This window comes from Hyaena hyaena, unplaced genomic scaffold (genome assembly GCF_003009895.1).
Source record: "Hyaena hyaena isolate Hyena2069 unplaced genomic scaffold, ASM300989v1 scaffold_251, whole genome shotgun sequence".
NCBI lineage: Eukaryota > Metazoa > Chordata > Mammalia > Carnivora > Hyaenidae > Hyaena > Hyaena hyaena.
In genome coordinates, this window is record NW_024080883.1 from 2,137,076 (window position 1) to 2,148,247 (window position 11,172).

Genomic DNA, 11,172 nt, shown 5'->3' on the forward strand with positions numbered 1-11,172 from the left:
CCTGATATTAATATGCATGTTGTTAAAGTAATTAAACAAGGAGGTCATTAGCCTGATGTAGCTCTAATGTGGCCTAGTAAGCAAAACAGAATCTAAAGCCTCAAGTTTACAAAACCAAAACACTAAGGGGAGCCAATCACAAAGCATCAGCTAGGCTTTGGGTGTCAGCCAGTCAGTAATTTCCTGTCTTTGCTCCTGGACTTTCTCTGTGTAAAGTCTTTCCTCTGGCTCCTGCTGGCAGAGTGCTCCTGACCACTTCCGATTTGGAGCTGCCCGATTCAAATCGATTTTTTAATCAAATGGACTCTTACAATTTTTTATATGCCTCAGTTTATCTTTTAACAATGTTCTCTGAGTCTGGTTATCCTTTCAGCCAGACTTCTAGCTTTTGTTTAAATTCACTATGAGGTTGATGTTTTTGAAATTTCTTTCCAAAAGGCTTGAATAAAGTCCAGATATTTTACCTGAGGATTTAATATCTTCCGTGATCTGGTTGCAAATGTATTATCCACCACTCTTCCCTTTGGCTGTCATCAACCACTCCATGTTTCTTGCTTATGTCACTTCACTTTCTTGTGGCCTTGCTGGTCATCACCATATTTCCAGGAAAAGTAGAGCCATGAGAAGATTTTGAAATGAGTGAACCATTCATGAATCATCCATTCATTTGTCTACTACCTCCTCATTCTCTGTATATCTAAATTCTGTGGTTACTTTAAGGTTTTGATCAGATGCCTCATCTCCCATGATTCTTTTCCAGTTTCCTTCACACAGAGAAGAACCACATACTCTGAATTCTCATATTATTTTATTTATTCTTTACATATTTTCTAGAATGAATTCTAGATCACATTCATTTTTGTATCTTCTCTAGACCCGGGACTCATGCTACTTAGCACATAGTTGACATTTAGTGTTCCGTGTGTCTATTAATAAAGTTAAAGAGAACTAGGGGGTGATCGTTACATAAATTCCCAGATCTTTAGAATAGCTTCTATGCTATCTCCTTCTTTATACGAACAAAAAACAACAACAAAAAAACCCCAAACATGGTGAAAGTTTACAGCCAATTTTGGGATCACAATTCCAACGATTAACAACTCTGATAATAGTCACAGCCATGCTTTATTGAGAACTGACTCAGCCAGGCTATCTGATCACTTTAAGTATATTATCATATACTTCAAAACTCCCTTGTGAAGGGCTGTATCTATTTAAATAATGAGCATAGTGAGGCTGAAGTAGACTCTTAACATTTGCTAAGTATATGAACTGATATTCAGATATTGATCCAAGGGACTCCAAAGCTCTGCCCACTAGGCCATTCCTTTGTACTTTAAGGTTAAGAAATACTTTTGGTTAACTAAGTGAAATGCCTTGTGTGATGTCCACAGTGGAGACACAAACATGACCAAGAAATCTACGTATCTCTAGTGACAGACTTTAGTCTCCCTAATGGAGATCTGATGACTATTTTGCTAAGAAAGTACCTGTAGTAAACTTTTAAGTGAAATTCTAGAATTTAAGTTGAACATGGTCTGTACTGTTTTCTATTATAATTGAGTATTACAACCTGGAATCCAGTTGTGAAAGGAAATCTTGGGAGTATTTCTAACTGTGCTACCTGATTACAGTTTAAAAGGCTATATATTCTGAGGACCAGGAGGTCACAGAATTGCCTTCCTCTATGCTGCCTCATTAACCTAATTTCCCCTGCTTACTCTATCTCCAGTCATCCCTGGGATATGCTAATTGTAATGTCTCCGGAGTCAATGGAAGGTAAAATCACACCGGTACAAAACAAATTAACTACAGAGTTACCAGGTTTTTTCACAGCATCAGCAGACTTTTGTCCTTATGATTGTCTTTTCTTCCTTCCTTCCTTCCTTCCTTCCTTCCTTCCTTCCTTCCTTCCTTCCCTCCTCCTCCTCCTCCTCTTTCTTCCTCCTCCTCCTCCTCTTTCTTCTTCTTCTTCTTCTTTTCTTCTTCTGCTGCTGCTGCTGCTTCTTCTTCTTCTTCTTCTTCTTCTTCTTCTTCTTCTTCTTCTTCTTCTTCTTCTTCTTCTCTGCTGCTGCTGCTGCTGCTGCTGCTGCTGCTTCTTCTTCTTCTTCTTCTTCTTCTTCTTCTTCTTCTTCAAATGTAGTATGGCTAACTCAATTCTGTAATTGTGTAGTAGGTGTTCATTATCTTTTACATGGGAACTAGAGAACATTAGTTCTCTTTTCTTCTATTTGCCTAACTGACAGGGTTAGGTAGTGAGTGATGTTCTAGCTCTCTCTTGATTGTCTTCGTCCTGCTCCTCCACCCTATCCTTGTCAGTAGGGAGGTTTTCTGCCTGTTTACTTCAGCTCTTCTTTTAGTACCTCTTAGTATTAATAATTAATGAATGGAAATCATCCATGTTTTTTGTAAAGCAATTTATACTTTGCATACCTGTTATCTTATTTTAGCCTAAAAATAGCAATCTATGAAATACGGACTAATGGTATTTTCATCTCCATTTTATAGAAAAGGAAACATGTCCTTTTTCTTTTGAATGTGAGAAAAACAGCATTTGTAGTCCTGCCATCAGAGCCATCAACTTCAAGAATATATCATTGTATAGCCAAAACAGAATGACCAGGTTTTGAACCTAAGAACCTAAGTGTCCATCAACTGATGAATGGATCAAGAAGATGCGGAATATTTATACCATAGAATATTACACGGCAGTGACAAAGAGTGAAATCTGGCCATTTGTAGCAACATGGATGGAACTAGAGGGTGTTATGCTGAGCAAAATAAGTCAGGCAGAGAAAGACAGATACCATATGTTTGCACATATAGGTGGATTAGGAGGAAGTTAATGGAGGACCATGGGGAAGAAGAAGGGGAAAATAGTTGGAGAGAGAGAGGGAGACAAACCATGAGAGACTCTTGAATGCTAAGAACAAACTGAGGGCTGATGGGAGTGGGGGAGAGGGGAAGGGGGGTGATGAGCATGGAGGAGGGCACTTGTTGGTATGAGCACTGGGTGTTATATGGAAACCAACTTGACAATAAACTATTTAAGAAAATAAATAAATAAATAAAACATTTTAAAAAACATTTTAAAAAAAGAATATATCATTGTAGCAAGGGACCGGGAAATACATAAGCTGAACTAGGATTCCTATTCTTCATTTTCTCTTGTCAATAAGTACAGCAGTGAATGAAGACCATGACCTTTGGACTGGGACAGTAGGAGTAAAAGCCTTAGCTCCAATACTTAGACACTGAATGTTATTGAGCTTTACCTGACCTATCAAAACTTGTATTTCCTGTTCTAAAAAGACAAGGATTATGATCTTTATACCTATCTCAATGAAATAATATTAGGACCTATTTAAGTTCCAGGGCATCATCATCATGCTTACACTCTTCTATTCAAACTAAGTATGTTGTTCTAGTAGTCATTCATTCCTCCAACAATATTTGAATGTCCACAATGTACTGGACATTGTGCAGTAAACCAGACATACATAGTTCTTGTCTTGATTAGCATGTACATAGCAAAATATCTAAGTTCATTCAGATATGAGAATGTACACAGCAGAAGATCTAAGAATATTCAGATGTCCAAAGGTCAGGATTTTGATGAGGAACAAAACAGGAAATTGACAATGAATTGCAGTAAAGGAGGAGGAAATCCAAGCAAGCGTACTGCCGTTCTAGAAACCAAGCCAAGAAAGTGTTTCAAGATGGTGGTAGTGATCAGTTGCATTAAATGCCCCTGAAAGTTACAGTAAGCAAGAGCCATAGAATGAAACTTTGATTTTGGCAAGATGAATATCATAGGTGTCTTCTTGTAAAGGTCATTTGAGTAAAGGGTGGGAGAAGAGAAAAACAATCACTTCGTACATACAAATTTTCAGTAATGAATGTTTAGCATTCTTAGCTTATGACTGTTAGAATTCTTCTCCTCTAGAAGAGAATATTCATCTTTTGGTAATGTGGCAAATTTACACAAATTGAGGATCTGTAATATTGTTGTCAATACATCTGTTCACCTTCAAGTTTTTATCATTGTATCAGAATACCTGGAAATATGTCCTTTGAACTAACCTATTCAGGGGCAAACATTCACATCCTATCTTATTTTCCTAGTATATGGCATTTCATAATGTTTGATTAAAACAAATTTTGTTGTCTAATCAGTTGTTGAATATTTTAAGAACATTTAGCCATTTTTAAGTAACTCATATGCCACCATTTTTATACATTTTTTAAAACACATGATACTTATTTTCTCATGGCACTTATTTTCACAGACAAGATATGGACATCTTATCTTCTAACATTGATATAAATTATTTCTTATAAAGTAATAAAAGACAAGAAAATCTGAGTAAACTTTTCATTGATTTGTAGTTTTGGCTTCAAGTATTAAAAGTATATGATGACTTCTAGTATTTGACTTCTTGTTTGGGGATAATATTGCAATATTTGAGAGCTGGCATATGGGTTTACTTTTGAGCTTTCTTGTCAGGGCTTGGGTATCTAACTTTGGAGAGAATCACCCTCATATTGGATATAGGACATAGGAATTCTCCCTAGAAGTTATATATGATATTTCAGACTGAACTTGTTTATCAGATTGATAGAGAGAATCCATTCAGAGAGATCTTAACACTTTTTTAAATGGTTTAAAATTTTGCTTCCGTTAAACTACCATAAAAAGAATAAATAAAATATGTGATTATGACATATAAAATAGCTGACATTTGACTGTACTATGCTCCCCTTGTTATGATAAGCACATGACATAAGAGACACCTAGTGTCTTAATTTTAGAACACAAATGTAATAAGATTCAGAGAACAGGTAGGATTGTTTTGTTTTGTTTTAATTTAAGTGCAAGCATATTATAAGTGAATGAAGGGTCTGTTTTTCAATAAAGCCTTATTTTAAGTCTTCTTTATTAATATACAGCAATGTGGAAATTGGCTTTATTGGTGACAAATAACAGATACTTTCAACATTTGAAAAGAAAAAAAAGTGCCATTTGGTTAACATTTTGATTTGTAAAGAAAGAATTTTAAAAATGAATCCCTTCCAGATTGTTTACTTATGAAAGGTCCTTACATGAGAACAGTTTTCTAAATCTAATGGCTCTTTCACTCTGCATTTCTAACTAAGAGTTACAATAACAATCTTTTCACCCAGGGATGGGTTACCTGCCTTAAGTAGATGGACCATGAGCAATTTTAGCCATTGCTTCATTATGTGAGACAGAATGTGTTATCACTAAATTCATGGCACCATTTTCATGGAAGCTTTATTTGGAGAATCTGTAAGTGCTTGCCTATCTCTGAATATTTACCTTAAGTCCATAGGGTCAATGCTATGAAGCTATTTCCTTCAGGTAAAAGCTATTTACCCAATAGAGAAATCATAGCGATCATGTTTAAAGGTACATGAGTATATAAGAAAGGAATAAGGTCTTCAGTTCACACTGGGACATGCCATTTCTTCATGTGGATTGCCTCGGGGGGCAATATTTTTAAAAAAATATAGGTAGTATCCATAGAAGATAGCAATAGCAGATCATTTGCTTCTCACTGCTCACATTTGCTAAGACTCTTATGAAGATTTTCCCTGGGCACATGAATCAGTTTAATAATGATTGCTGCCAGTTGGTGGCTAGACATCAGACTGCCAGCCTACTCAACAGTGTTGCCATCTGCTATTTGGATTCACAGTGTGCTGCTGCTAAGCACCACCTCATTAAGAACAGGGCCCTTGTGAGCCATAGACAGTAGCTTATTCAAGTGAGCTGAGGCAAACTCCTCCCAAGCCACATTTGTAGAGGCTACATGCATCTCATCTTATTTGGGAATTGCTCTATGCTGATCGTGCAGTCTGATAGCTCACTGTCTCTGATCATTTAGGTGTTAGTCTTTCAGGCCAGCTCCTGTTACAAAGTAGTGTTAAAATTTTAAAAAGTGATTATTTCAAAGATTTGTAGAAGACATATTCATCTCCCTCCCCCTCCTTTTTTTTTTTTTTTTTTGGTAATACAATTAACATCTTGAAATGGTATTACTGAGTGGTTTGCCAAACACAAATATTTTAGTAAGTTAAGTGTATTATAATTCACTGGACTTTTGGGGATAGATTTTCCAGTTCTGAAGACTTTTTCAGTTTTGTGGAAATCCTACTGCCCAATTTTTATTTTTTTGAAACTGATTTTCAAAGGCCTTCATTGTACTTTTCCTTTTTTTACTCCCACTAAATGTCTGAAAACAGCTGTGAATGCAAAGTATTTGTATGTGTCAGATGGAAATGAGTGCATTTTATCCAATAACACTGATCACCTTAGAGATTTAAGCATTTTTATAAAAACAAGAACATTTATTTGCATATGTCATATAATATTTAGAACTTCTCCATCCACCTCAATAGGTAATGGACTCTGTAGCACTTTACAAAATAGACAGTTATATTTCAAAATTTTCTGGTTTCAAATTTCAGAGGAATTATGGGCTCATGTTCAAGTCTCAGCCACCCCTCCCCCCAACCTCCACACAAATACCCAGATTTCATGCCTGTACTTACCCTCATCGAAAATGTGCTCCTTCAACCCTATGCTTATTAGATACTTGGAGAAGAAAGGCTTTAGTGGGCAAATAGAATTGGGAAGTGGGGCATCTCAGACTGGGTTTTCCAAGATTCAGGCACTGAGATGTAGTTTAATTTGTAGGCTGTTTATTAGGAAGCGCCCACCAGACCAACAATTGTAGAAAAGAGGGCAAAAGGGAGAGTAGCTGAGCCTAATGCAGATCTGGCAGGAGTCTTGGCCACTGCCATGGGAGCTTTGGAGTTAGAAAGACCTTCAGAGTTGTCCTGAGATGGGCAAGTGAGCAGCTTTGTACCCTTGCACTGATAGGTCCTGGGTATGGGCAACCCCATGGAGAGGAATGACCTTAGGTGAACTGGCTGTCTGCAGCTGGGGCAATTACCAGAGAGGGCTGTGAGCTGTAGACTGCCTGCTGACAGTACTCCCTGCAAATGTGGAACAAGTCCTTCCTTGAAGAGGGATCTGGGCCTCATATCACAACGCTGCCACATGGGCCAGATCAAATCAGGTCTTCGGGAGGGTTGTACTAAACATTCACATATAAATGGCTATGAGAACCTGGCACCAACGAAACCTTTCAACTTTGTTTCTCCACTAACATCTAATGGAGCTGGTGTTCCACAGAACATAATTTGATAAACGTCTCCCCAGTCTTACAGTGACTTGCAAGCTGTATTGAAAGAACTGAATACAGATCGTTTGCTCCAGGCAATCCTGCCCAGCAGTCCTGCTTGAAAACTTTGGTGTTGTTATATTAGCTATATTGCAAGTCACATACTTGGTGTGTGGGAAAATGACTTTATTTTTCCATAACTGAACTCTGAACTTAACCTCTTTCTTTCTTTCTTTCGTTCTTTCTTTCATTCTTTCTTTCGTTCTTTCTTTCGTTCTTTCGTTCTTTCTTTCTTTTTCTTTCTTCCTTCCTTCCTTCTTTCCTTCCTTCCTTCCTTCCTTCCTTTCTTTTTTTCTTTCTTTCTTTCTTTTAAATTTTATTTATTTTAGAGAGAGAGAAAAGAGTGAGTGGTGGGGGAAGAACATAGAGAGAGGGAGAGAGAGAAATCCAAGCAGGCTCTGCACTGTCAGCACCACAGAGCCCGATGCAGGGATTGAAACCACGAACTGTGAGATCATGACCTGAGCTGAAATGAAGAGTCTGACGCTTAATCAACTGAGCCACCCAGGCACCCCTGAACTTATTTTATTTCTTAATGTCTCATTCTGCCTGATGGCAAACAGACATACACACACTCACACACACATATACAAACACACCAAATCTGTCACTTTAGTCATTTTCCAGTTATATAGACATTATATTTTAAAATAGATACTATAATGTCTTCTCCTCTTGCAGCTAAGCTCCAGAGGACTTAGGTTATGTCATGCCTTGGGGGACATATCCAATTTTGGATTGTCATCTGTCACAGCATCAAGTGACATAAACACTATCTTTTCTGGTCTTCACTGATATCACCCTCCATGCTGACATCTTTTGAGATGTCTGCATTTCCATACAGAACCTCTTCAAAGAGTTCATACCACATCTTTACCCAAAAGGTCCCTCAGGTCTGTCAGCTTTTGTCATTTTGCAAATGTTTTCAAAAAAATCACACTGAGAAAAATATTGGCTTGATCCTGTGACTGCATAATGTCTGTGAGGTAGTTTAGGATCTGTTTTGCCTAATTGTTCAATGCATTATTTCTGCTCCAATTTGTAATACCACAGTGTCAAAACACTATGGAACTTTCTCAAGATAACCAAACAAGAGGTAGAGCACTGGTCTCTCCATTCTTAGATCACGTACATTTTTTCTGGTAGTTCTTCTAAGCTCTAATTTAGAATATTGAAGCTCTCCTTAGAAACCCTCACCAGCTATTAATTAATTCATTTGCTTTCTCTCCAACTGTGATTTATTTTCTTCTCACTTAGTGCTGAGGATTTTTTTTTCTTCCTTTGAATAAATTTGGAGAGGGTAGGGCATGGAAGAAATCAGCTAGACAAATATCACTCAAACCCTAAATTTTGTGACATGATTTGATCTTTGGAAACTCAAAAGCCAATAACTAACCTTTTTATTTTTTTGCATGTTTCTTTTGATGAATTGTCTATGGCCTCTCTTCTTCAAGACATGAAGATTACTCTCTAGTAAGCTTCTTTAGTTTGAGTGAGGGGATGAGTTTGAGTGGGGGTAAGGGCTAGTGTAGGAACAGAGTGTTTGTGTGTAGAGAAAAATACACATAGTTTTATCTTCTATTCTATTCCATTAGTCTATTAGTGTATCTTTGTGCAAACACTGTCTATCTTAATTTCTATAGCTGTATGATGGGTATTTATATCTGGTAGTGTCTTGGTCCTTTCTATTTCCATATACATTTTAGATTCAGCTAATTAATTTCCTCAAAATAAACCTGCTAGGATTTTAATTGGTATTACATTTACTTTATAGATAAATTTAGAGAAAATAAAACATTGATATTTAAAATATTGAGTCTTTCTTCCTTTAACATTATTTATTTAAATCTTCTTTAATTTCTCGTGAACAGTGAGATCATGACCTGAGATGAAATCAAGAGTCAGACACTTAACTGACTGAGCCACCTAGGCGCCCCTCTTATCTATCTATATATATATATTTCTTCTTTTTTTTTTTTTTTAAAGTAAGCTCTATGCCCAATGCGGGCCTGAGCTCATGACCCCGAGATCAAGTCACATCCTTCACTGACTGAGCCAGCCAGGTGCCCCTATCTTAGCAATATTTTATAGTTATCCATGTAGAAAAGTTATAAATATTATAATTGACTTACTTCTAGGTAATGTTTGATGTTTTGATACTAGTGTAAATTTTAAATATTTTAATTTCTCCAGTTGATCCAGTACTTGGGTATATAATGCAATTGATTTTGATAGTGATCCAGTATTATATGATAATCTGACCTTGCTAAATTCACATAGTTATTCTAATAGTTTATTTATAGATGATTTAAGATTTCTACCTAGACAGTCACATAGTTAACATTTTATTTTATTTTTCAATATATATTCCTGCATTCTTTTGCTTCTGCTTTCTGCTTCATGGTCCTGGCTAGGACACGAGTGCAATGTTGACTAGAGGTGATGCAAGTGAACACTCAGGCCTTAATTCCAGTGTTAAGGAGAAAGACTCCATATTTTACCATTAAGTTATTATGTTAGCAGTAAATTTTTAGTATATATCCTTATCAGGTTAGAAAACTTCTCTTCTATTACTAGTTTGATGATAATTTAGAGTGCTAATGAGTGTTGATTTCTCAATTGCTTATTCTGTATCTATTGAGATTATCATGTTGTTTTTCTCATTTATTTTGTTACATGATGAATTACATTAATTAATTTTCAAATGTTAAACTTATGTCATGATGTTTTAGTCTCTTTACACATTTCAGATTCTATTTGATACTATTTTATTTAGTATTTTAGCATCTATGTTTGTGACATTTATTGGCTTCTGAGTAGGAGAGAGTTAAGTAGCTAACCTCCAATTAATTTATTTTCTGGAAACATTTGTGGGGGGGGTATTTCCCTGAAAGAAAGAAGGAAGATAACCCAAATAACCAGGCTAATCTTGTAAACATGTTGATAACAGAGCTCATGTAAATAAAGTAGTATTAATTATTAGGAGGTGAGTCCTTATCTATGAGGTGCCTTTAGTAGGATGCCCCTGATTCAGGATTGATTATGGTAAACAGAACCAGAATCTATGAATTTATGGGTCAGCGCCCCCAGGAAATGTCATGTAAGTTATATGATTATCTGGGTATAAAATAGGGAAGTGTCGTGACCTCAAATGCTTCATGTTGTGTGAAGAGAATTCACTTAGAGAATATATCTTTCCAGCTTAGCCAAATAGCTCATCCTGTGCCATAAGGAAGGATCTGGGACACTGTAGACACTGTTCAAGACTTCTTTCTGATCTACGTATTCTCTTGATTGCTTATATTCTTGAGATTATTAGCAAAACTTTATCATGGATAAAATCTTTTATTCCTGAGAGTCTTTGAGTATGATTTGACAATCCTGTCTTTTATGTTGTCTCTGTAAGTTATTTATTTATTTTTTTGTGGTAATATCCTTGTCAAGTTTTGGAATCAAAGTTATGCCTGTCTCATAAAACAACTTAGGAAGCATTGTTGTTTTCCTATTAGTAGAAGAATTGCATTTTGGTACCAATTGTAATTGGTGCTTTTTTTCTTCTTAAATATTTGGAAGAATTTACCAGTGCAGTCAATATAGGCCTACTATGAATAGTACTTTACAAAAAGCTGTGGACTTCCCTTATGGTAGAAGGTGGCATAAAACCTTCTCTTCAGCAAGGCAAAAAGTGGGTGTCCCTTCATGAGATACTTTCATCTTCTTTACTGGTTGTTAGCCAGATGATTAGAGTTAAATCCAGAATGACCTCAACTGAGAGGTGCTGGGCCTAATAAGGAAAGAAAAAGATGCTACACTGAAGGAGCTGTAAGAAATATCATGTACCACCAGGAGCCAGGACAGTATTCCTGGAATTGGATTTTGGGGATGCTTTATCTAGGAGACC